At 40.6% G+C, this 24,767-nt stretch overlaps 1 protein-coding gene across 1 annotated transcript in view; it reads right to left on the reverse strand.

The window, feature by feature from the left end:
- EMC7 (ER membrane protein complex subunit 7) overlaps window positions 1-24,767 on the reverse strand; it is a 313,873-nt gene that overhangs the window by 186,288 nt on the left and 102,818 nt on the right. The window lies entirely within an intron of this gene.

Genomic DNA, 24,767 nt, shown 5'->3' on the forward strand with positions numbered 1-24,767 from the left:
TTTAAGGCCCGAATGGCCAAAGTAGCAGAAGTGTATACCCTTCTTACCCCATCTGTCCAAGGCCTTAGAATCTCTATCAGAGGGGGTAGGGTTTTTGGCAGTAGTAGCCTTAATGCCTTTAGATCCTTGGGAAATGGTCTCTGGGTCTGCAGTAGGATTTTTGAAGAGGAACTTGTAAGAGTCAGGTACTCTGCAATACCGGTCAAGTTTCCGGGGAGCTGGAGGTAAAGTGTCTGGGAACAGGCTAGATTCCAAGAAGGCATCATCTACAATGTCCAGAACAGAAGGGATAATTAAAGGCCTGTGTTGAGGAAGGAGTAAGAATTCCCTAAGCCTCTTTTGGAGTCAGAGTAATCCTGGCTTTCCCAGCGGAAATGCTCCCTAACAGTGTGCAAGGTTTCACCAAAAGAAAAATCTTCTGGAGGGGAAGCAGAGGGGATGGAGTCCTCTGAATCAGAATCCCATAGGTAGATAAGGGCAAATCATGGTAATCAGAAGAAACAGAAATTTCAGAATCCTGATCAGAAAAATCAGAAGGAAAATCAGTTCTAGGTCTCTTAGAGGGTGAAGGCTGGCTTCCCCTAATTAAATTAATAAGGTCTTCAGCCATTCTTATTTGTTTTTTAGGCATATGGGCCTGACCATGCGGTTTGGACGTCGGTTTTCTAGGCGTGGGTCGAGTTTTAGGCCTTGAAGAAGAAGATGGCGTCAGTTTGAAATGCAAGTCGGTAGGCCTGAATACACCCTCAGAAGCTGGTGCCTGCACAGTGGCTCCGGACCCATCCAAGTTAGAGACATCCACAGGTTCCATGGTCAAAGAAGCATCTCACGGCATACTGGACTCCGAATGGGTCTCAGTAGAGACCTGCGAATCTGAAGTAGCGGGTATCAGGGGTTGCGAAAGCGCCTCACTGAGTACCGGTGAACTGGCAACTAGCTTAACGGACGCTTCGTCGGCAGCTTTGGACCTATGTGGTCTGTCTCAGTCTTTATCTTTACGTTTTTTGGAATGTCGGTAGTCGGATGGCTTACCGAAGCCATTCCTAGATAGTTAAACTGAGTACCAAAATAATTTGCAGCAAAAATAAACAGACGATGAATAGTTTGGGGGTTGAATAAGGCATAAAACAGACAGCGAGGGACATCGTGGTCTGGGCCTAAGCAAGGAATGCAGTACAAATGAAAAGCTTTATGAGGTATTAGCTTTCCACAGGTAATACAACTGTTAACTTTTATGGACATCGGTTTAGAGCAAGAAAAAGGATCCCCAATGGGGTACTTAGCTTTTTTGAAGACTTTGGTTCTGAAACTCGAAAACGAAAATTTCAGGAGTCGGCCGACCGGCACTTTCAAACTGCTTCTGCTTCGGGCACCGCGCGGCAAGAAAGACTGATGTAATGGCATCTGCTGCATGTTCCTGACGTCATGGAAGAAGGGACAGCATCCAATGCAGGGATCCAAGACTTTGATATTCAGGCCGGCTGAGGGCTACCTGGCAGGCAGATAACGTAATGACTGCAACAGTGAAACATGAAGAACATCACCAAGAAGTTTTGTTTGTTCTACGGGTTCAATAACTGTGCCATTGGAGGTACAGACAGAAAGTGGAGCTTGTTTATCTGTTGTGGAAGAATTGGAAAAGACCATAAGCTTGGTTTTGTTAGGGTTTAAAATGAGTTGGACTGTTAGGTATTTTTCAATACTATGCAGGATGCTCTGGGTTTTATTTTGGAGATCATTCAGAGTGGGGGCGGAACAGATAAGGGAAGAATTATCTGCATATTGAATGATAAAGGCAGGATTAGCTGCAGAGCATAGACCATTAGTAAAAATGATGAAAAGAAGATGGCCAAGAATAGAACCTTGTGGAACACCAACAGTAATGGGCAGCAAGAGAGAGATTATTATCCCAAAAGGTAGCTTGTTTACTGTTAGAGAGACAAATATGAAACCAGCCTAATGTTTCAGTGCTAAAACTGAATGTAGCAAGTTTGCTGAGAAGTAATTGATGAGAGACGGTGTCAAAAGCCTTTGACATATTAAGGAAGGTGGCAGACACATTTTTTGTTTTTGAGGAGATTAATGGTATTAGTGAAGCTTAAAATATAAAGCATACTGAATAAAATATCAGAATTTCATGCAACTAGCTAAGTTAGGAACCTCCATGGCAAAGTCCAAGTTTGTTCCGAACTAGTACTTAATGGTACCACTTGCATTGATCCTGCGGACTTAGCCAATCTGCTGGTTGATAGATTCAGTGCAAACTTCACCCAGTTATCACACCCCAAAGGCCCGGTCGACATCCCCGATACTTGTCCTACACCTTGTATCTCTGTAGATCAAGTGTTAAAGGCCGTATCCAAGGCAAATAACACAGCTTCCATGGGAATTGATAGTATTCCAGGCTGTATTCTGCACCATCTCCAGCAAGAACTAGCTTCACCATTGAGCACCCTTATTCAACCACAGCCTAACTACAGGCTTCATTCCAGCAGAGTGGAGAACTGCCATTGTCATCCCTTTGCACAAAGGTGGTGCCACTACTGACCCGGGTAACTATCGCCCCATCAGCTTGACAAGTCTGATTTGTAAAGTCAAGTATTATTACGGATCCCATAAACAAGGACACAGGCAATCTCCAAGCACTCAACCCCACCCAATTCAGATTCATCAGGGGCAGATCTTGCCTATTGAACCTAGATGACTTCTTTGAGGCCATCCCCAAGGCCCTGGATGAAGGAAATTCAGTACATACAGCTTACCATGACCTGGCCAAGGCCTTTGACACAGTCCCTCACTCAGGCATCATTGAAAAGCTAACACAACTTGGTGTTAATCCCTATCTAATCAGATAGGTGGCCAGCTGGCTCACGGATAGGACCCACAAGGTCAAAATAGGCACTGCCACCTCTGACAGCAGACCTGTCACTAGTGGTGTTCCCCAGAGATCTGTCCTGGGACCCCTACTGTTTGGCATATACGTCTCAAAGGTCCAGGCAAAGACAAAGGGCCTGTGGCTGACCAAGTTTGTGGATGACTGTAAGCTGGGTGCTGTCATTGACTCCCCAATTGATGTTAACATACTGCAAGAGGGTCTCAACTACAAATGACTGGTGCCAAAGCCATGGCCTTAAGTTAAACAAAAAAATGTATCATCATAACATTCAACAAAAACATGGCCCCTACTGATTACCACATCAACCGCAACCCCCTAAGCATGCAACCCTGTGGTGAGAGACCTGGGTACTCAGGTTGATAATCTCACATTCGACCATCACGTGGCGGTGGTGGTCAGAAAAGCCTTTTACCTGGTTCATCTCATAAGTAAAGGGATTGCATCCAGAAAAAAAAGGACGTTATTACCTCTCTGTACTCCTCCCTTATTAGATCTATAATGGAGTATAATGCCCCATTTAGTATGTACCTCTCCAAACACCTGCACCCACAGAAATACCTCACAAAGAGAATCCATGGCTTCCAACATCTACCCTATGTGGACAGCTTTAAATCACTATCACTCTACTGAGTATCATACGGATTACTCAGAGGTGATTTGTATCTCACCTACAAGGCAATGTCAGACTCTGCCCTACAGGAGATGCTCCATATCCGTAAGTCTAACTCCTCGTGAATTACCCACAAAACCTGCTGAAGAGACAGGTTTGTCTCCCAGAGGCTGCCTAGTCTCTGGAATAGACTTCCCATACATGTCAAACAGAGTACCTCACTGACCCTCTTCAAGCACAACCTTGATGAGTGGATGGGAAACCATAAATTTGTCCCATGGGTTCCACCTTTGTCCCTCACTGACAGGGGAGGCAGGTGCTGACTGAGGTTTCTTTTTTTGGGATAAACTCTTGGCTAGGCTTATAAGGGCTTCAGGGCCATTAGCCTAGTAATCGCCTATGATCCTATGAACTCTGGCCCTTTACTCCTGACATAGTTCTTCTCACACAGACCTGGCTAAAACCACAAATCAATGATAATGAATTTGCCCCCTCCCCCAAGTATAATGTTCTTAGACAAGACAGGACATCCAAAAGAGGTGGAGGTACTGCACTACTCTTCAAAAATTGCCTGACCATTGATATGTTAGTCAACGACGAAAGTTCAATATTGCAGAAACTATATTCACAAAACTAAAAATCAATTAAAAATATAATTAGCACTTATACACCCCCCCCCCCCCCAACATTAAAACAGTAGAATCCATTCTAGACTGTTTCTTGGAGGAGGTTTTGGGATGCCCAATCATACTGGGTGACCTGAATACCGACCGGTCCCCCTATGACTCACTCCACCCCACCAACCACATCAACCTTCATGGTTTCACCCAATTAATAAAAACCACAACCCGAGTGGATAAAGCATCTAAAAAGGAGTCCATCCTAGACTGGATCCTCATTAACCGGCCATCTCAATCCTACCTCTCCAGTTCCCTTCCAGACACACTCAGCGATCACCTTCCCACTTTCGTAATAAAACACCAAGTGAACCCAATAAAATCCACCTCCCTCCAACAAATTTGGCATACAAAGAATTTCAAAACCCAAGACTTCATATCTGCACTGAGACCACTCACTTCTCTCCCTGGATAGTGCTGTAGACTAGTTCAACAACACTTTCCTTAACATTCTAAATCACCTCACCCCCATCAGAACTGTTATAACTAAAGCAAACCATGTCCCCTGGCTAACCAAAGATACCAGACTACTACTAAAACAGAGAGATAAAGCATGGGACTTATGGCATCGCAATAAAACCCAAACTAATAAGACAGGCATATCCGGAACTATAAAACAAAGCCAAAAAACAAATTAGGACAGACAAAATGAATCACTATACAGACATCCAATCTAAACACAAAATTAACCCACAAAAGTTCTGGGCTGCTATCAATAAAATCCTGCAACCAGGAAAGACCAGTACTCCACCCTCAAACATTGACACCACCACCAATAATACTGCCACCTAATTCAATGAATACTTCACCAAATCCATTTTAGCACTCACTAACAATTCTCCTACTTCTTATCCAAACCTATCATCCTCACCCATCGGCCAAAACTGCTTCTCCTTGCAACCTGTTCCTACTAGCATAATATAAAAAAATCTGAATCAACTTAAACTCACAGCTCTGGTTGCTACTAATTTACCTGCAGAATACCTCAAGATCACAGCCAAAGTCATCTCCTATCCCATTTCCTTGCTAATCAATTGCTCTCTGTCAGAACAACTCGTTCTTCTCTGTGGAAAATTTTACATATAAAACACCACTTCACAAAGTGGTAAATCAGTGGAACTATCCAGTTACCATCCAATTAGCATTCTACCTCCTCTGTCAAAAATCCTCAAAAAATGTATCCATTCCTAAATAATGGACTACCTCCTTACTAACAATCTGCTGACCAACACCCAACACAGATTCCATTCCAATCACAGTACTAACACAGCCCTTATTAGCTTTACCAATACTGTAAAAACAGCAACTCTGTCTCCACCGTCTTCCTAGATCTCTCCAAGGCCTGCAATATGGTCTCCCATGTCAAACTAACTGCTCTCTCCAATCTTACTCTAAGCCACTCCACTCTAGCCTGGTTCTAGGACTATCTACCAAACTGCCAACATGCAGTGAAATTGCAAAATTCCTTTTCTCCCCGCCTACCTGTCACCCTGAGTGTCCAAGGATCCATCCTTGGTCCTCTCCTCTTCAACATATTTACCAACCAACTTCACAAAGCCACCCAGCATGACACTCTAGTCCAGGATGCCGATGACTCCACCCTAATCTGCCCTGCCTCATCACTCCCTCAACTTCAGAAATTGACTTAAGAATCCTTTGCCGCTGTTGAAACCTGGTTAGCCAGCTCTCAACTAATACTTAACCCCCCCTCCGCAAAAAACAGCTAATGATATTCCATCCCATAAGAGCCTTAGACGCCATACCTCCATTTACAATATACTCAGCTAACAATACCGGTAACCAAACTACTAGGAGTTATCATAGATCACAACAGGAAATTCAATATATATATATATATATATATATATATATATATATATATATATATATATATATATATTGCACAGACAATAAAAGCCCATAAAAAACTCAAACCCTATATAGATGCAAAAAGTACCTCCACACTGCTCTATGGCTCCCCACACTCCTCAACCTAAACAAAGCAGACTTAAGGAAACTAAACACTTGCTACAATAAAATAGCTAAATTTGCAAATAACTCACCCTTCAGTACACATCACTGTCTAGCAATCAAGCAATTATCTTGGCTAGAATTACCCAATCTGCTCACATATAACCAACTTACAACAGCCCACCAAATCCTATATAAATCGATAAAGTCTCTGCACTACAGGGCTTACTGAACATCTATTCTAATCAACGCCAACTAAGATTCCCCAACAAAGCACTGATTGGCAAAACTAAAAGCAAAAATAGCTCTGGGGACTCCCTCTATCTACTTCTGTTGCAAAAACATGTAGTTCCATCCCCCTAGATAATAAGACAACAGAAAACAAAAATAACTTCAAAAAACTCCTCAGTCCTGTTTAAACAGGTCTTGGATATGCAACTGTTCTGACCCTGGGCAGCTTCAAATAATGGAACATATTTATATAGTATACAAGAACCTACAGTGGATATAACAAGTCTACACACCCCTGTTAAATGCCAGGTTTTTGTGATATAAAAAATGAGACCACAATAAATAATTTCAAAACTTTTCCCACCTTTAATGTGACCTATAACCTGTACAATTCAATTGAAAAATAAATCTGTTAGGGAAAAAAAATATAAAAAAAAACGTACAATAAGCTGGTTGCATAAGTATGCACACCCTTAAACTAATACTTTGTTGAAGCACCTTTTGATTTAATTACAGCATTCAGTCTTCTTGGGTAGGAGTCTATCAGCATGGCACATCTTGACTTGGCAATATTTGCCCACTCTTCCTTGCAAAAGTGCTCCAAATCTGTCAGATTGTTAGGGCATCTCTTGTGCCCAGCCCTCTTCAGGTCACCCCACAGACTTGCTACTGGATTTAGGTCTGGGCTCTGGCTGGGTCACTCCAAAACTAATTTTCTTCAGGTGAAGCCATTCTTTTGTTGATTTGGATGTATGCTTGGGGTCATTGTCATGTTGAAAGGTGAAATTCCTCTTCATCTTCAGCTTTCTACTAGATGCCTGAAGGTTTTGGGACAAAAGTGACTGGTATATGGAACTGTTCATAATTCCCTCCACCTTGACTAAAGCTCCAGTTCCGGCTGAAGAAAAGCAACCCCAAAGCATGATACTGCCCACCACCATGCTTCACCGTTGGGATGGTGCTCTTTTGGTGATGTGAAGTACTACTTTTGTGCCAAACATACCTTTTGGAATTGTGGCCAAAAAGTTCAACCTTGGTCTCATCAGATCATAACACATTTTCCCACATGCTTTTGGAGACTTGATTTATTGTTATGCAAATTTTAGCAGGGCCTGCATGTTTTTCTGTATAAGAAAAGGCTTCTGTCTTGCAACCCTACCCCATAGTCCAGACATATGGAGAATATGGGAGAATGTTGTCACATGTAATACATAACCAGTACTTGCCAGAAATTCCTGCAGCTCCTTCAGTGTTGCTGTAGATCTCCTGGCAGCCTCCCTGACCAGTTTTCATCTGGTCTTTTCATCAATTTTGGAGGGACGTCCAGTTCTTTGCAACTTCACTGTTGTCCCATATTTTCTCCACTTTTTGATGACCATCTTCACTGTGTTCCATGGTATATCCAACACTGTGGACATTTTTTCTACCCTTCTCCTGACTGACACCTTTCAACAATCCCTTTGATGCTTTGTAAGCTCTCTGCAAATCATGGCTTTTGCTGTAACAGGCAACTGAGTAAATGTCAGAAAAATCCTACTAGACAGCTGAACTTTATTTGGGGTTAATCAGAATCTCTTTGACTGATGGCAGGTGTGTACCCAAGAAGACTGAAAGCTGTAATTAAATCAAAAGGTGCTTCAACAAAGTATTGGTTTAAGGGTATGCACACTTCTGCAACCAGCTTATTGTACATTTTTTATTTTTTATATTTTTTCCCAAACAGATTTGTTTGTTTTTCAATTGAATTGTACAGGTTATAGGTCACATTAAAGGTGGGACAAGTTTTGAAATGATTTATTGTGGTCTCATTTTTTATATCATAAAAACCTGGCATTTTAACAGGATGTACACACTTTTTATATCCACTGTATGTTGACATTACTATGCATACTCAAAACAGCTCCTATGTTCTGTACTTAAACAACTTGTGCTTTATTTTATTAACTACTGTACGAATGTAACCATATAACTGAATACGTCCAACAACTGTATTGTATATTTTTCACATAATGTTTTATATTGTATACTTTTTCCATGCTTATTTTACTGTATTAGTATACAACAGCTGCTCTCTTTCTTTGGTACTGTACTTTAATAAGTTGTGTATTGCACTGACGATACTAACCTTTGTGGAGCTTTTATCCCCACGCCTCCACTGAACATGGGATTCATGCCCAGTCGGACTCTCCCGGGAAACAAATGCAAAAAAATATATATAAATAAAATAAAATAAATAACCCTTGGGATTACTGCTTCAGTTTTGCTCCTCGTTAGAGAAGGAGCATAAGGACATTATTTCCAGGAGACTGCTGATCACTGGAAAGCTTAACTGCTTCAAGGAAGCCAGCTAGGAATTTGTGCTTATATTTTGCTCTTTGTGATAGAAGGAGCAGAGTGCATTGATTCCCGAGTGTTTCTGGTTAGGCGGTGAGTGTCAGTGCTTGACCTTCCTGTTTGGTCTGGTTGATATTCAAGGCATCTACCAGGAAAAGGCTACAGACCCTTGCATCATCTGGGGCAAGGCGGCAGATCACCAAACAGGCTGTGGCTTGCTTCTCATCTTGGGATTGGTGCTACTGTTTTACTTCTGGTGAAAGAAGATGCAAAGGAACATTGTATCCCAGTAGAATAAAGCTGTGATAAGACCAACACTAGTAGTAGCCAGGCAGTAGACAAGGTAATTCATTTTTTCTTTTCAGCAAGTACTGTTTGATTTGCTTCTGACTTCGGAATATATGCCTAAATACTTCATTCATAAACCACCAGGGTCTACTTATTAGTTTCCCCTCAACTGTTTGGCAGTGCCCAGGATAGACACAGACACTGAGTTGACCTCTTTCCTGTAAAAAGCACCACTGAAATTTACCAATACAGAGTTGCACACAGGACAACTAGCTGCAGTGACCAACACTGTCCTCAGAAATGCAAACCAGATGCTCCTGACATTACTTTATATTCTCACTCCAACTATCTAAGCAATAAAAAAGGGTCCGTTGCCATGGATATCACCTTTCCTACCATCTCCGTTACCAGTTTGGTTGTTAGGGGCATCCAGAGGCAATGTAGAAACTGGCTCATGTTTACTGACAACCAATTAATTCTCAAATAAACGGATACAGTATGTGACAGTTGTATTTACACAATGTCACTGTATGCAAAGCTCTCAAATAAAGCACTCCTAATGTCAATAAACTTTTCAGTAGTACATCCATGCTGCACCCATCATACACACACATACCGAGGCACTTAAATGTAACCTTTCTAAACCACAAAAGACCTCCTAGATGAAGTACATGTAACAAACACACTCAGCAGAGCTTAATGCACTCTTTCAAAACAACACCTACATCAACACATAAAGCCACATCTAATGGAGCCTCTACTTCTAACTCCATAAGACAAACCACCACACAATCCAACATTCTGATCTTTGGAGACGCCATTGTGAGACAAACTGATGTACAGAGAAAGTCATGGTCAGTTGCTTATCAAGGGCCAGGATCCACCATATTACACATGCACTCAGGTCATTGGGCCACAAAAGTACCATTAAGATTCATAGTCCATGTGGATGTAAATGACCTTACACATACCTCCCTAGACTATAGGAAGAGAAAGAGCGACATCATGGAGCCCCCAGAACGTGTCCTAGGCTGGTAAAAGCCTAACACTGAGCAGCATTTTACCTTCTCCAAGGATGATGTCACAATACGAACAACAGTTGACTGACTAATAATTGGCTTACTTTCTAGTGTCGTTCTAAAGGGGTGCAATATTTGTCAGCATGGAAGGAGATGGTCAACAGACCACACTGCTTTTCCAGGGATGGTTTGTACTTGTCCCTCTAGGCTTTCGAATATTAGCTAAAACATTGTCTGCTCCCACAGAGCCTTTTTTTAGCTAATGCCAAACTGAAAGTACTTCCGATACAGCAAATTAAACCTAAAAAAATCTAAAGGTGTTACTGCTCAATGCTAGCAGTCTTAAAAAAAAAAAACTCCACTCTCTAGAAGCTCTCTTCACCCTAGAGAATGACAATATTGATGCAGTCACTGAGACACGGTATAAAGCCACAGAGAGGAGACAGTGCAAGGTTATTCCACATATTTAGACAAGCTATTGCACAGACAAGGACTAAAGGTGGAGGTGTCTCAATTTACATCTAAAATAAATATACCTCAAGGCTGGTCAAACAGGATAATGTACCGGAGCTTCTCCATGTTCAAATCACCATATGCAAAAGCAAATACCACTTCCTTATAAAATATAGGTCCCCCTCTATGACCCAGGAAACCCATGTCATGTATTTAAACTTACTGAAAACACTCACCATCCAGCCCAATGCCATATTCATGGGTGACTTTAATTACCCCACTATTAAATGGGACACCAAATGTACAGGCATAGAGATTCCTGGGTTTTGTAAACACAAACCCCCTGGACCAAACTATCAATACACCAACCAAAGGTGAAACCATACTACTAGACCTGGTCCTCACTAATAAGTACTGCACACCTCCTAATGTAAGGTTTTCTATGGTAAAGTTAGACCACAAAATGGTCACCTCTGAAATAAAAAAAATAAAACCTGGAACCCCAGCTAACCCTGGAATACTCAGGAACTACTTTAAAACTAACTTCCTACTATTAAGTGATAACACGGCAAAATTTAAAGCCCCCATAAACCCTGAGAACAATGCTGCCTACGTGGAACTGTTCACAGAAACCCTATACAAGCATGTCCAGGAAGTAGTACAGAACTAACTGAAAACAAACCACTCTGATGGAATAACATCAACAGGCTGTATAACATAAGGAAGAAAATCATGGCAAAAAGTAGGAAGTGTAGCACTCAGCAGGATAAAAGTACTCTCAACAAACTAAACAAACTCAGAGGACAAATAACGTCTGCCAAAGCACTTAATTTAAAATCGTTTTTTTTCTCTTAAAACTGCATTTTACCTGACTTTGGCCTAGCACTCAAGTGTGGGGTCATTTATTGCACTGTTGTGAATATTTTGCTACTTGTGTATCTCTGCTACCTTTAAACTAAAACAAAAAAATAAATAAATAAATCTTGCTTTTTTCCCACTTTCTGAAATTTAAGAAAGTTCAGTTACAGATTTGCTGTTCTGAACTGTTTGTAAGTTTCTTGGAGGCCAGTGCTTGCTTGGGCTAAAGGGAAGTCTCTGTGTTCACCAGTGGCAGTGGTTAACACTGAACAGCCTGCCTGTCCCTGTAGGAGTGGTTACTGCCTAGAAGCTGTAGTTTTATTGGCCATTTTGGGTCAATTCTAAACTCCTTGATCTCTCTCTCTTAAAACCCTGCAACCATCTTTTTGCGCGGTCTTGCGCACAGAGCAGCGTTGGGCAGCGCCGCTTAAACAGGTTTAAACTATTCCCGGCTCCACAAAGTCTGCTCTTTATTTTTTCCCTTAGAACTGCTCTAAATCTCTAATTAAGCACTCTATTCTCATTCTATAGCCCTGCACTTGCTCATATAAGTAATCTCGTAGGTAAACACAAACCAAAGCACTACATCCTCTTATACTCCTTCTAAGCACTTGCTCCCTACTGGTTCTTTCTGATCAAGTCAATAAGTAGTTCCCTATATTATTCAGGCATGTCCAAAGGTCAGTTTCGAGTTTACTCTCCAGTCCAGCTGGTGAATCTGGGAATCCTGAGGCAATGCTACAACTGCCTTATGTATACAGACCACCCTCTCCTCCTCCCAACAAGCACAAATATATGTGATAGATGCAACTATATAGCCAAACTGGAGGCTAAGCTCTCTCAACCCAGTACTGGCACAGCCTGTCAGGAGGAGAAAGTAACCACACACACCACAAATCCAGTCTCACATAGACCTATCGCATCAGCAAACCAAACACAAACACACAAAAACATACTCGGAGGCTCTAAACAAAAATCTGCCTAAGCAGCAGAGACCTCCAAAGCAGACATCCAAGCAACACCTACCACGAAACAATATCCACGTAGCACATAGCTCACAAAGTCAGTGTGCCACACAGTCACAGTCCTTAAGGCTAAACAACACACCTAATACAGTTGTAATAGGTGACTCTATTGTCAGACACACTAACATCCCACTCACCAGGCCGAACAAGGAGAAGGTCACTGTAAGCTGCCTGTCGGGTGCCAGGATCAGCCACATAACACAAGCACTCAGGTCACTCCAAAGCAAGTACAAGTATGACTCCGTTATTGTCCATGCTGGTGTGAATGACCTGAGACGTACCTCCCTGGACTACATGAAAAAAGACGTACAAGAGTTCTTTGATCATGTAGCCCAAGCTGGTATGACCCTGACCTTGAGTAGCATCTTACCCTTACCAAGAATGATGCCACAGTATAAAGACAAAATGATCAATTTTAACAACTGGCTAAAGTATTGGTGTCATTCAAAGGGGATCCAGTGTCTGTCAGCCTGGGATGACATGCTCGACAAGCCACGTTGCTTCGCTAGGGACGGCTTGCACCTGTCACCCCTGGGTTTTCGAATACTGGCAAAGGCTCTTGCCTCCCCCATTGTGCCTTTTTTAGGCAAGGCTCAAAAGACAAACCCACCCCCATAGACAACACAAAGAAAAAAATACTAAGGGTAATGCTGCTCAACGCCAGAAGTCTAAACCTCAAGATGCACGCACTCGAGACTCTCCTCAGTATGGAGAATATTGATATCTGTGCAGTAACAGAAACCTGGTTCAAGGCTCCTGAGAGCACCCCAGCACTAACAGGCTATACTTCATACCATGCTTTCCGGCCCCAAAACTCGGACCGAACCACAAAAGAAGGGGGAGTATCCGTATTTATCAAAGATACCCACACCTCCAGGTTAGTGGCACTGCACGAAGCATCGGAGACCATCCATGTGCAACTAACAGTGGGCAAAACTGCCTTTCAGTTTGTAGCCTGCTACAGACCACCCTCCCAAACACAGGAACCTCACTCGGCTTTCCTGAGAACACTGGAGAATATGAAGGTCTCTCCAAACACTGTTATATTGGGTGACTTCAAATACCCAAACATCGGTTGGGAAAACTACTCAAGCCCAAACACCCTCACCCAACGGTTCCTAGAATTTATAAACTCAAATGCTATGGAACAACTGGTCATCACTCCCACAAGAGGGGAAAACATATTGGATCTGGTCATCATCAACATGGGGTCTCTATGTTCCACACCAGAGGTATACCCCTCATTGGTAAGATCAGACCATAAACAAATCTCACTGGACATCCATATTCCATCCCCACTCCTAGCCAAGGAAACCACGGTGAAGAACTTCTCAAAAGCAAACTTCACACTTCTCAAAACTGAGGTGGAATCCTTCAAAGCCCCCGGGCCAGTGGAAAATACGGCCCAAAATGCAGAATCCTTTACAAAAAAGCATTCTATGGACACCTACAGGAATGCATGGAGCATGCTATCCCAAATAAAACCAAGACTCACTCCTCCAAAGGCAGGAGACCTGTCTGGTGGACCCCGGCCATAAATAAGCTATACAACAGAAGGAGAAAGCCACTACATGACAGAGCAAAATCCCAAAAAGGGAAGGCGTCATTGATCAGTACTAGCAAGAAACTACGATCCCTCATAAAATTATCTAAGGCCAGCTTCGAAAGAAAAATTGCACAAGACACTAAAGATAATCACAAGGCCTTCTTTAGTTATGTCAGAAACATGGGAGACAACTCCCAGATATGCTCTGAGTTAGTGCAAAATGACAAAAAATACACTGAACCCACAGACATTGCCAACATCCTGGCAGAAAGGTTCAGTGCAAATTCCCCCCCCCCCCCCAAAAGAGCAAATGTCTATCCCAGAGTATAGCCTTCCTGAGATCACAGATGCACAAGTGAGAGCTGCCCTCTCCAAAGCAAAAAACACAGCATCAATGGGACCAGACAGTGTCCCGGGCTGCATCTTACACGAGCTCCAAGAAGAACTAAACCCTCATATAAAGTCACTGTTCAATCTCAGCCTTACTACATGATATGTTCCCAAGAATGGCATACAGCAACAGTGGTCCCACTCCACAAAGGTGGTGCCACAACAGACCCCGGAAACTATCGCCCTATAAGCCTGACTAGTCTGGTCTGCAAAGCTATGGAGCGTATCTTCATGGAAATCATAAACAAGGACATTGGGAACCTCCAGACACTGGATCCTACCCAATTCGGCTTCGTTAAGGGCAAATCTTGCCTCTTGAACCTGGTCAACTTCTTTGAAACAGTTACCAAAGCCATAGATGAAGGGAAGGTAGTCCACACAGCCTACCTGGACCTCGCAAAAGCCTTCGACACAATACCCCCACTCGGGCATCATAAATAAGCTCACCAGCTTAAATATCAACCCCTATGTCACAAGATGGGTTGCAAACTGGCTCAGGATAGAACCCACATGGTCAGAATAGCAGGTGCCATGTCAGACTCTAAACCAGTTACAAGTGGTGTCCCACAAGGCTCAGTCCCGGGACCTCTCTTGCTCGGTATATATTTCTCCGAGGTACAGGCTAACAGGGGTGGACTATGGCTGACCAAGTTCACAGATGACTGCAAACTGGGTGCTGTAATCGACTCTCTGACTGACACAAGTAACCTCCAAAAGGGTCTCACAGAGACGGATAACTGGTGCCAGAGCCATGGCCTAAAGCTAAATGCCAAAAAGTGCATAGTCATCCCCTTTGGGAAAAACAAAGTGCCCACAAATTACCACATAGGTGGTAATCCATTAAGTACGGAAATAGTAATTAGGGACTTGGGGACCCAAGTAGATAGCAATCTCTTATTTGACAATCACGTTGCCAAAGTGGTTAGAAAGACCTTCTATATAGCCCACCTTACCATGAAAGGGTTCACCTCTAGATCAAGAGAGGTCATTGTGCCCCTCTACTCATCACTTATCAGGCCCATAATCGAGTACAATGCCCCGTTTGGGATGCATCTTACCCGACACCTTCAGCAACTAGAAAGACCCCAAAAGCATCTCAAGAAGAGGATCAAGGGGCTCAAACAGATGCCCTATGCAGTTCGGCTAAAGAAACTCCAGCTCTACTCAGTTGCGTACCGCCTACTCAGCGGCGATCTGTGTCTGACGTATAAAGCCATGTCCAACCCAGAAATAATGGACATGCTTCCCCTCAGGAAATCCAAATCCCTTAGAGCTACACGCTCCAGGGACTTGAACCTCAGCAAAGAAATAAATAGGACATGCTGGAGGGACAGATTCATATCCCAGAGGCTCCCCTCACTCTGGAACAAAATCCCAATCCATGTTAGGCAGAGCCCCTCACTGACCCTCTTCAAGAGAAATCTTGACGAGTGGATGGGAGATCGTAAGTTTACCCCTGGGATCTCTTCTGTGTCCCTGCTTGACAGAGGTACAGTAAACTAACCTTAAAAGGGCTACCTTCTGTGACCTACTATACAGAGGCACAGTCAACTAATCTAAAAGGGTGGTGAAAGCCAAACACACTCTGGCTAGGCTTATAAATGCCCTAGGGCAGATAGGTTCATAGGTTGATACTAGGCTATTTGAGAAAGATTTGGCCTCCCAGGCAAAGGGCAACTACAAAGCATTCTTTAGTTACGTCCACACCCTCAAAGGTAATGGACAATTGTGTGCAGAGCTTATTGTAAATGGAGCCACTTATACGGAGCCAAAAGATGTAGCAAACCTAATGGCCGACAAATTCAGCTCCAACTTTACCCCTCTCCCCCCAACCTTCCCTCTGGAAATACCAAATACAACTCCTCTTGCTGTCACCAAGAAACAGGTCCTTAATGCTCCAAGGCCAAGAACACTGCATCAATGGGCCCAGACAATATCTCATGATGCCTTCTAAATAGCATGAAAACATGACCTATCAGGCCCTCTGGAGTTGCTATTTAACTGTAGCCTCCAAACAGGCTTCCTGTCTCATGAGTGGAAAACAGCAACAATCAACCCTCTGCACAAAGGTGAGACATCTGCAGACCCTGGAAACTACAGGCCCACAAGTCTCACTAGTCTTGTATGCAAAGCCATGGAAATGATGAATAATGCCAATATGAAACCTCCACACAGTGGACATAACCCAGTTCTGTTTCATCAAGGGCAGGTCATGCCTACCCAACCTGGTGGACTTCTTTGAGGTAGTCACCAAAGCAATGGATGAGGGCAAAATGGTTTACACTACCTACTTTGACCTGGCTAAGGCATTTGACACAATACCCCACTGGGGCATTGATGACAAATTTAAGAGGTTAGGTACAAACCCTTATATCACCCTATGGATAGCCATCTGGCTCACAGACAGAACCCAGGAAGTCAGAACTGGGGAGTCCACCTCTACAAAGAGGCCAGCTACAAGTGGGATCCCTCAGTGACTGGTCCTAGGACCACTCCTTTTTGGCATTTACTTCTCTGAAGTCAAGGTCAATGCCAATGGCCTCTAGCTGACCAACTTTGCAGAGGACTATAAATTAGGAGCAGTCATCGAAATCGCCCACCAACACAAATGTTCTCCATAAAGGGCTGACAGACAAAACTGGTATCATAGCCACTGATTAAAACTAAATGTCAAGAAATGCGTTTCCTTCAGGAAGTCACCCACTCCTGGTAACTATCATATTGACAACACACCTGCAATGGTTGACCCAGTAGTCAGGGACTTGGGGATATGCAACTTATAAACAAAGGTATGGCATCTAGGACTACCTAAGTCAGCATCCGACGCAGGACCCAAGACTTTGATATTCAGGCCGGCTGAGGGCTACCTGCAGACAGATAACCCAAATGTAATGACTGTAACAGAGAAACACGAAGAACATCCATATGACTATAAGATCTGCTATATTTTACAGTTTAGTTTTATAGCAAGCAAATCAGTGTTTATAATCTGAATATTATGCATATACTAACTCCTTTTAATTTTGTAAAGGAAGTTAGACCTTTCATATATCATAACTTTAGAAGGAGTAGAGTGATGGCAGATACTTATTTGTGGGTAGGTGGCAGTGTTTGAATAGGACTGCTATTCAAACCAGGAGTTTTAAACTCCATGGGGGAATGGGAAAGAACAGAACATGTGTAGCAGTTTACAACTTAATTCTTTTTTTTTGTGTCTGCTATTCTTGATAGAAATTTTACAGTTAATCTCTATTTTATACTTCTATCTAGGAGTAAGCAGTGCATGAGATATAATAGTTTTTAGTACCATATTATTTACAAATGTATGAGAGTATTATATGCAATACTTATTTTTTCCTATTTTGGTAGTATGGCCATCAATTAATGTCAGTGGATTAAATAATGGTTGTAAAAATGGGTAGTTTATACAAATTTTTAAAAATATTTCATTCCCAAGTTATCTTTTTATAGGAAAAACATTTAGATTTGGGCAGACTTAGTACTAAACACTACTCTGTACTGACCAGCTCTCATTATAAACAAAAGAGAAGAGGGGGTAGATATATTATGGACAAATTCTTTGCCTCTACCCAAAATCCTCAATACATTTAGTGATGAAAAATGCAGGTCTTGTTCAGTGACTTTAGAGATTCAAAGGAAACTATACACTTTTATTAATGTCTACTGGATACCTGGATTGGGAATGCAAATATTTAAAACAACAGTTGGGGGAAATACAAATATCAAAAGGGAAACATTATTTTTGCAGGTGACTGACTGTATTTTATCAGACAGGGATAACACTAGCTGTAAAAGGAAGAAACCTGCCTCAGTCAAGGCTTTGATAGAGTTCACTGACCTATATAATATGAGACAAAAAATGAGTTTTCAGAATCAGACTCGCTCTTCTTTGCACATTTCTTACACAGGCAAGGGACACAATGACTAACAGATAAAAGTATATGTTTCAAATGAAATCACCAGTAGAATAGAGAACATTAAATTAGTCTCTTGCCCACTGTCGGATCACAACGCTATACCATTCGAAGTTACATTGAATTCTAGTAATAACATCCTAATTAAAAGGATTCCTGTATATATAACCCTTATGAAAGACTTTAAGGAGTTATTTAACAAAGAAATTCAAACTTTTATTGAAATTAATCATACAGGTAACACCTCAGAGATTTGTTTATGGGACTCTTTAAAAGCGTACCTTTTTGGTAAAATTACAAGTTGGTATGCACAAAAAAAGAAAGAATGGGACAAAGAACTGATAGATTTATAGGAGAAAATTGAGAAGTTAAAATTAGATAATCAAAAAGGAAATAACATAATGGAAATAAATAACTTAAACAGTAAATATTTAGAAATTTTACAACACAAATATATGCTAAATATAGAAAAGATTAAACTAACTAATTATTCCATAAATTCTAAAACCATGTATAAATTGGCTACCGGAACACAAATGATTGTTAAATCTAACCACAAATAATTATACAGCTCTTGTAGTAAAAAGGTTACTAAAATAGAAGATATTCTGGATGTTTTCAGGTCTCATTTTTAATATGATTAATCAACACAAACAATTGACACACAAGGTCCATTCAAAACATTTATAAAAATACACTGAAAATAGACCGTCAGAGCATCAAATAAAAACAGCTGACAAGCCTATGTCAATGTCTGAACTCAAAATTGAAATTAATAAATTAAAACCCAATAAGGCACCTAGAAATGACAGTAGAACACCTGAATTATACAAAATCATGACGAAGGATGCTCCAAAAGTGTTTTACTAGAGGCGTTTTTAATAGTTAAAGGACTTATGACGGTACAACCGTCCTAAAAATAAACCCTAATATCTCCAGTTTTAAAACCCGACAAAAACTCAGCACAATGTTTTTCATATAGACCAGTTTCATTATTAAATGTAGATTATAAAATATTCACGGCAATTTATGCCTCTGGAATAAAACAATTTCTTCCAATGCTGATAAACCAAGATCAGACTGGGTTTATAATGAACAGGAACACTTATGATAATATCAAAAAAAGAATACTATCAATAATTAATTATTCTAATAATTAAAAAAAGAACCAACTTTGGTTAGTCTGGATATCAACAAGAAATTAGGATTCAAGTTTTAATGAAAATAAGACTAAAATACTACATATTAATTATAATATTAATAAAACAGGTAAGAAATTACTTACATACATTGTGAAAGATGGTAAAATCACTTACTTAGGGATAATCTTGTCTGATAATATTAAAGTTATAACAACCCTTAATTATAATTCCATAAAACAAACTCTTAATAAATGGAATACTTTTTTTCACCTTGAAGATAGACTCTCCTCAATTAAAATGATCACCCTTCCTAAAATTCTATGTATAATACAATTGTTATCCCTCTCGCTCCCACAAAAAAAAAGAGAGAGTATAATTGTTCTGAGATTTTTATAGTTTCCTAATAAGTCTAGATTGGCTTTACACTATCACATTAGAGCCTGGACATTGGGTGGTATTGGTCTTCCAGATTTAGAATTATATTCCTTATCCTCAATTGTTAAGACAATAACTTCTTGGTTAAATAACAAGTATAATGCCAAATGGAAAGATATTCAGGGAGGTATTTTGTGCAAATCCAATGTTTGTTTGTGTATTTCGGCTTTTCCCGGTTAGGGGTCGCCACAGCGGAACTCCGGTCCGCTAATGATTGGTAGTGGATTTTTACGTACTGGGTTACCAGCCCTGACGCACAATCTTCAACAAAGGCACGCCCCATTCACGTATGCCTCCACACAGAAGACGCTCTAGCTGAGAATCGAACGGGACAACGTCTTGCTATGAGGCGACAAAGCTACCGCAGCACCACCACCGCAGTGCAAATCCAATAATTTAACAAAATCATATCATACTAAAATAGCTACTAATAAATTTCATTGGTTAGCAAAATACTGTTTTATAGAAAACAAACCAGTTAACTCTTACTAATATGACAATAACCTCCTTTAAAATTTTCATTTTCAGGAACCCTGAATATCAAGCATGGATTTTCTTAGTATTTCCAATTGCATATATTCAAAATTGTATTAATACATTTAATTTAATAAGAATGACTACATTTAAAGAAAAAATCTGTTACACTGGTATTGATTACTAGACAATGGGAAGTTACAAAAATGCTGAGCATATCATTAATAAGTTTGAGTTAAGCAAAGATATGTGGCTAGAAATTCAAAACTGTAGAAGATTAATCTAATGCAACCAACAGTTAGAAATTCTTTCCCCCACATTCATTGATTTAATCATTATTCTAATGCACCAGAATACAATTGGAAAAGGACTTCTATCTAAAATATTTAATCTACTTAAGAAATCAACAGTACGCCAAACAGAAAGCTATTTGGATTATTTTAGACCTGTTAATAACAATTGCCCAAGTGAATATGATAAAAAAACTAATACTCCAGTCTTCAAAACAAAATACTTCATCACTAAGGTGGAGGACATTCTCTTGGAAGTTCTTGCATAGAACCTTTATCACACCACATAAAGTTGAACTGATGTACAATAAAAACATAGGAAGCTGGAGATGTACACTAAATTTTAAAGCCGACAGGCAGCATACGTTTTACGACTGTATAAAACTTAAAACATACTAGGATAATAAGAATTCTCTCTTGCAGGTCTGTTTTTAATAAATTTACGCTGCCCAAATCTGTTATAATACACCTATTCTCACTTGTGTCACAAAAATAAAATACCTTCTTTTATGGAGCATCTTAACATTAGCAAGAAAAGTCATGACCAAGAACTGGAAGAATCAGCCTACTCCTACGATGAAGGAATTTGTGCACTTGGCAACTGAAGTCTGTCATCTTGACGTTATCACAATCAAGACAGGAACATCTAGAATCACCTCTTCATATAACATATGGTTGAAATTCAAAGAACTGCTGGAAAAAACAGACTTTAATAAGTAACTACTCATTTTTTTCTGTTTAAAAAGCTTTGTTTTATAGTAGACACCATTGTAAATAGTTATTTTGTTGTTCTTTTAGCTATGTATATTTGTTTTATAATATTTCTATCATATATTAATGATTTGTTGTTAAAATTTTCAATAAAAACAATTGAGGAAAAAAAAAAAAAACAGGAGATCACACCTCCATTATAAGAGTGAATGCACAGACAGTCCTAACAATCCATCTCTACTGCAGATGGCACAGACTTGGAAGTTTGAATGCTGATGACACCTACACAAACAATGGCATCTAGGACATCAGTGCTGTGACTGGTACCCTAGTAACTGCTGGCACCAGACACATCAGTGGTGATTTAACTAGCATCAGCAGCCCTAATGCCAAAATTATGGGTGACAGTGGCACCAAGGGGATATGTGACAAAAGTGATGGCCTTGATTTCATTGTTACAGAAGACAGACCCAGTGAAGAGGCACTGGAATAGAAAGGAATAACTGGAGTCTCTAGTCACTCTGGAATCTGAAGGGGTGCAGATACATTCATCTCTAACTGAGCCTTTACTTAGTGTCTTATTTTTCTGACAGCCCTTAAAGTTTACAAAAGGGTTATTGAACAAGTGAGTGGAATGGATGGGCAAAAAGGAGTAATCCAAGTTTATTGAAACACATACAAGAAAAACAATACGATATACAAAATGGAAAGACAAAAAGAAAAGTACAAAACAATTAGAAAACAGGAAATATCACACAATCATGTCCCCCATACCCCTCCTTGCCAACCAAACCCGCAAACAATCAAAACATGTACTGGCAAAGACTTGGTGGATTCCGCTTCATGACATCTTGCTAACCACAATAAATACAAAGCAGAAACTAAGAAAAAAATCCATCTTACAAATCACAGGACCCTAAAATCGACCATAATAACCATATAGACATTTAGCCATTGTCAATGGAAGCAAAAAAGGAACAATAAAAATGAACCTTTACCAAATCCCAAAAGCCTTGTCTAGAAGAATGCAAAAAAAAAGTGCTTAGACGATTCAACATCAGTGCACCCTAAACGGAAACATTTCCTCTTAGAAAAAGGTTTATATAACAAACAGCCTCTCAATGGAAGCTTGTCCAAAGAATACCTTCACAAAAAAATCAAGCCACTGAGAACAGTAGAATAATATACCCTACAATGCCGTAAAACACGCAACTGAAAAGGAGTACAAGACAAATAACCATTAATAACATGAAAACAACCCAAAATATCACAATACCAAGACTGCCTAGAAGAGGAAACATCCAACTGAAAAAGCCTATACCTCAGAACAAGGGACTGAATGTCACACAATTCATCCACCCCAACAATCCTAATACACTTTCCCAAAAGATAGGACCACCAAAAGGAGCTCTGAAAGGCCATCAATAACCTTGCAATCAAAGAAGAGGACCCTGACCGCAAATGCAGTAAAACAAGATACAAATACAAAATAAGTGTAGGATGTTTCAAAGAATACCCATCTTCAGCAGAAGTATAAACAGCACCTCTTCGAATTACTTTGACCTTACTATGCCAGAAAAAAAGTCGCCAACAACTGAGGACTAAGCCAAAGGAAAGAAATACACAGAGAAAACATATCAATTTACTCAAAAAGGTGCCATTCAAGAGATGCACCCTCTTAGCATATGACAAATGAAAGGCAATGGTTTACAAGCAGCCAGTAAAGCCTAACATTCAGCAGAAACAAACAAATGAAGGGGTCCCAAATGGAACCCCTAAAATACAGACACAGAGAGAAGAAAAAGACCTCTCACTTCAGAGGCAATAGACACCATATTAAAAACTAACAGACATCATAATTTAAAGAAAGCCTTACACCCTGAAAAAGAGGTAATAAAGACAGTAAAAAAGTACTGTTGAAAACTGCATAAATCCTCTGCAAAAAAAAAGTAATATAATCAGAATAAGAAAATCTGTGGAACAAGAATCCCATAACAGTAAAAGGAATATGGAGACAACCCAGAAATCACCTTAAACTTAAAAAAGATAGCACTAACCATCAACGCCAAGAAAAAGCTACTTAATGGACACCCTCACCCAATACCATTCCTCATAGATCAACCTCTCCAATCCAGCCATTAACCACCGGTACAATCAAAGAATTAGCATAAATAGATGAAACAATTCCGAAAAATAGTACCAAAACCATAAGCAGCCAAAATATCAGAAAGCACAGAATGAGAAATATTATCAAAGGCCTTCTGCAAATCACATGAAAGCATAACACCAGAAGAAGAACAAGAGCAGCATATTGTGAAACATGATTCAAAAGCATCAACAATTCCCACATTGGGCATCCAGGAATCCCATAAACCCCCAACTTCACCATAAAAGCCAATTTCAACCTCAAATGCAATTGCAACACTTTGCGAAATAAAATCTTTAAAAGCTCAACTTCAGACACCGATGAACTGCTACTGCATCTTTTCCTGACAGCATTGCCAGTAAGAAGAAACTTCAACATGAACCACCTCTGACTGCTGGAAGCTGAGAAAGACCTTTCTATAAGATAGTTTACAGCAACTGCATGCTCATCCTCACAGTCCAGGTTTCTTAGAAGGGACAGGAAAGGGGTGTCAGAAGATGAGGAAGCATTACATGTCTTTCCACTTTCTTCTTTTCTTTCTTTTTAGATTTGCCTCAGAAGAGGAGTCCCTAGGTAATAAACCTTTCTGAATCAACTTATTTCTATGTATTAATATCTGCTGGTGTAGGGGGAGAAACAGAAGGTATGGCTCAGTTAAGGTGTGTTTGATTAGAGGGCTGGGGTGTCCTGAGGTGCTACCAGGGATGGACTGGCATTCCCATCCAGCAGGGGGGGGGGGGGTTGAAGATGCTCCCTGAGGGGAGGAATGCTCCATAGAGGGAAGTAGCTCTCAGACATTGCAGATGAACCCAGGGGCAAGGTGAGGTATAAGGGTAGGCAATAACAAAACCCTTCAACAGCAGAAGTAGTTGCTGGCATCGCCCAACCCCCCCCCACACACACACACACACACACAGGACACCCTTAAGCTCCACACCAGCTCCCACTGGCAGAGCAGGTAGACCTGGCAATGGTTGGGGCACTAGGACAGCCAGAAAGAATGAATGAAGCAGGGAGCAGGTGGAAGAAAAAAATTCTCTGCTCAAAACTGCTACAAATCTAACACTTTTCATCCAAGAGAGAAGCACTTCAACAACACACACAATGTATGCTCAATCCCAGCACAGGACCTTGTGACCATAAGACTTTTTTTAAATCTAAATTGTTTACTATTGCCATAGCACTTCTAATCATCACAACAGACAACAATAAAGCCAAAACGTGCAAGTAAAGGCGGCACAGCAGCAAACAAATTTAAACACTATGAAGTAGCACAGAATGACAAACTGCCACAAGAAAAGAAGGTCTGAGTTTGCTAACCTTGAAAAACTCCCTT

This window comes from Protopterus annectens, chromosome 6.part0 (genome assembly GCF_019279795.1).
Source record: "Protopterus annectens isolate FY-2018-M chromosome 6.part0, PAN1.0, whole genome shotgun sequence".
NCBI lineage: Eukaryota > Metazoa > Chordata > Ceratodontiformes > Protopteridae > Protopterus > Protopterus annectens.